Raw genomic sequence first — 4,079 nt, 5'->3', positions numbered from 1 at the left:
TATTTTGTAACTGTCCTGCTGACTTTTTATCGCTAGTTGAACTAGGGTTGAACTAGGGGTTGACTGTAATCCTAAATTAGAGTTTTCAAACCACAGTGGGGAATTCATACAATGCAACAATCTACCATAGTCATTTAACTAGGATGGGTTTGGGCTGTGCGTTATACCAGGCAAGTGAATTGCTATTCCATCAGTTCTACTGTTTGATCATTTCCAACTAAAAATACTTTCATTTCATTAAATGATATTGACTATCTAATTGCTTCTGTTTGCTGCTAGTTTCTCTTTCTCAGTGATAATCAGTTTTCCTACGGAGTGTCATGCTTTTATGGTTTTTATTTATTTGATTGTCGCAAAATATTCCAAGTTAAAAAAAAAATAAACAAAATAGCTGCCTTTCCTTTCTCTTCCCCATTCCTTTCCCCCACCTTTGTAAAGCACATTAAGTTGCAACCTGTCTTCTAACTTTCTATTTTCCATCTGGAAGAAGAAATTTAGCTATTGCAAACAGAATTAAACTATTTAATTTAAATGAGTACCCATAACTTACGATGATTTCACTGATTTACTTTTAGTTACATTAATAGCAGGGTGTGTGTGTGTGTGTGTGTGTGTGTGTCTTTTTTCAATGTTTTGAAAACCTTTGTCAGACAGCAAGGTGGTACTTATATTGAATAAAATGTTTAAAGAACAAGAAGTTTACAATAATTCATGCATGCCTGTGTTCACCTTACCCCAGTCAATCAATATACAACTTATCTTTCAAAAATGTGTTCTAAATTCTGTTTGGGCAGGGGGAAGTCCAGAAGATTGGTGGTTTCTGTAGCTGCTATTTGTTGACATAGCTTAAACGACTGTGCCACTTCATACAGCTCATTCTGATTGGCAGCTGGGCCCTAGAGAGCCCTAAGGCTGAAAAGTTATAGAAAAACCTCCATTACCAACAAAAGGCAAGGTCAGTTCCATGCAGAGAGTAAGAAGGAGAATCCCAAATCCCTGACATCTTTGTCATACCACATGTAGGTTTTCAGATGTTGTATGCCTAGCCAGGTTTCCCCTGTTCACCAATATACACATAAGGGCTATCAAAACCGTGGGAGATGAACAAATAAAAAAATAAAAGTAGTCCCTCACTAAGCTTGCTCTTACTGTTTTAAAATAATCTGTCTTGAAGTGTCGTTGACATTTTCTGCAATATTTTAGACAGGCCAACCAAGCTTAAGAAAAACTGTTTAGATTATCTCTCTCAGGAAAATGATCTGTGCAGCAGGAGCTAAGAATAACATTTGTACAGAAAAAGTTATGCTCGTGGTTTTGGGGGCCCACCTGCAAAATGTCTCAGGACCTCTACTAACCCATATGGAGACACAGAATTCTTCAGAAACTGGCAGGGAGACTGAACGCACACACATACACACAGAGTATAAAAGTGCATTTGTCAAAAAGAAGGGAGCATAACATTAAAAGGAGTAAAACTACGCCTGATGGTTGATGATTGCAGACAACTGAGGTAACAAACCATTATTATTAATTCAGCCTCCAGACTTGTGCAACCTGCTTAGTTTTTTAATATAATTTAGTTTTAGCAGGTTGTGATATGTAAACCTAGCCATTGTGGCTTGTAAACCATGGTTTTATGGTTTTATGGAGAAAAATCAAGTTCTCAGAAAAGTCTTTACAAAAAGTTTTTAGAAGCTCTTGATGGGAATGCACATACTTGCAAGATTGATGTCAGCCTGGCGAGGTAGTCCAGACAAGAAGCACACCCAGGAGTAATAGCTGTGTCTTTATTGTAAGTTTACATTAACAGAATCTTGCAAGTCTGAAAGTACATCTGTCCCCCGCCTTTGCAGTCAAAGAAACTAGGGAGGGTCCCTTTTGAGATGTTTGCCACACTCCCATTCCTTCTGCAGGCTCAGCTGCCTCTTATCTGACCTTGTCTAGTCTGTGGCTCTTCCTCCTGTCTCCCAAGGTCTTTCCCACATACCATTACAGATATATTGGTGTGGTGGAGCAGTTAAGGTGTTGGAATAGGAATAGGGAGACCCAGGTACAAGCCACCTCAGCCATCAAACCTCACTGGGTAACTCTGGTCAGTTCCTTCTTCTCAGCTGACCCCTCATGTTTGTCACTGTAGAAATAAAATGAGAAGCATTCCCATGTAAGCTGTCTTGAGTTTCTAAGTCTAAAGTGACTTTTGAGACAACTCTAGGGATTGGAAGAATAATGCAGGAAACAGGTAAATTGTGGGATTCAGTTTTGTGCATGAAAAAAATATTTGCAAAAACTTCCCCAAAGAGGGCTTTTTCCCTTCCCAGCTCTAAAGTCCCCAGCTTAACAAAGAAGCAATTTACTAAGGATGGATTTAATTTTGGAAAGAATTACAAGCAGGACTGCTAGTTTTTGATATGTCTGATATCTTATTGGAAAGGGAAGAGAAAAAAATGTGGGTTTTTCATGTTTAAAAAAACAAGCAACCCTATCTCTTATAATTCAAATCCTGCTGTCTCCATTCATCTTCAGAATATCCCAAACCAAGGCATTCAGTATGCTGCTCACTTCTATTTCCCTAGCCAAACCAGTTAAGTCAAAATATTGTGATATTAATGTTCAGTTAAATCATTTTTACATAATTAAATAGGCCAGCCTCTTTCGGCTCCGGAGACACAAGTTCTCTTCTGCCAACCCCTGTTGGAATATGTTGATCCACCAGGGTTTCTGAAATGGCTCTACTGAAAATCACTCAGCCTTAAATAAAAAGAAAGTCCCAGCTGTACAGAGAGATCCTGTCAGGGGAAACCAAAACACAGCTGGGTAGTAAAAGTACTCCGGCTCGTCATGTTCCAGCACAACCGTGAAGATTTAACTTTTCCTGTCCAACTTTCATGCAATTTCAGAGTTGCTTTATATGGAAGGAGAGAAGGAAGTGTGGACTCCAGAATGATGTTGAGCTACAATTCCCAGTATCCCCAGTGCTAATGTTGGTTGAGGCCACTGGGAAGAATTCCAAAAGCCATGCCCAGTAGGTTTTCCCTACCTTGTTGCCTTCAAATACAAAACCCTGCACACTTTATATAAAGTTTCTAGCAACATATACTGTTTCTCCTTTCAGCTCATAACTTACTCTTGAAGTAGGGTAGGGATGGAGTTCTTTATATTTTACATTCACTACACATCTGGAGGGTTGCACTTTCTTTCTATAAATACCTAGACAACTGGTTCCATATACCCATGAAGTTAAAGCAATTTTAAAAATAAGTTAAGTGATGTCACCTTCTTGTCAACCAAGCTGCTAATTTAACTATATGCAGGGCTTTATATAATGAACTGCTAGGTGAGTTATCTGGTGACTGTATCCACCTTCAGTGCTCATTAAGGTGTGAGATGACAGGGCTGCCCAAACGTAATCTGAACAAAATAGAATTAAATACACTGATCAGCACTTAACAACTTAAAGGAAACAGCACCATGTTGGTCCACTCGGTCTTAGATTTCACAGCTTGCTGCCTCTGTCCAGAAGACACTTGGATCTCAATTTCCCATCATTTAGGTCAACACAAACAATGCCACTGAAACTTTCTTCATCTCTCATCCCCTCCCATGTCCCTCCATGCTCCTCTGTGCTTTTTAAGAATTCAAAACCTCCAATGCATATTTTATAGTATGCAGCCTCTGGGAAAATGCATTTTCTGTGGGACATACCTTTCCCTCTTCCATGCTAATTAAAAGTCTGTGGAAGCACTGAGTTGAAAAAAAAATGTTAATACCCAGTTATAGTACAGCTGTCAAAAGGTTTAAATATATAGCTAGAAGAGTCATGTTCATGGATAAAGCCCAAGCGTGAACTTTGATAGTGTCATCAAAGTGGAACCTAATTTCTAACTTTGTTACAACCCATAAACATATATTTGTACTAGTTATATCTATTTGCCCTGAAGCTTTGCTTGCATGGAGTCTGAAATTTGCACTGGCCCAGAGAAGTGAGCCAGGAATATGGGTTGTGAACAGGGTGAGGATCAGAAGAGGGCAACCTACCATGAATAATTTACACCAGTTCTAAAAGGGCCATACTGGCTGCC

The sequence above is a fragment of the Candoia aspera genome, chromosome 11 (assembly GCF_035149785.1).
Source record: "Candoia aspera isolate rCanAsp1 chromosome 11, rCanAsp1.hap2, whole genome shotgun sequence".
NCBI lineage: Eukaryota > Metazoa > Chordata > Lepidosauria > Squamata > Boidae > Candoia > Candoia aspera.
The sequence above is the reverse complement of the archived record's forward strand: the minus strand, read 5'-3'. Positions refer to the sequence as shown.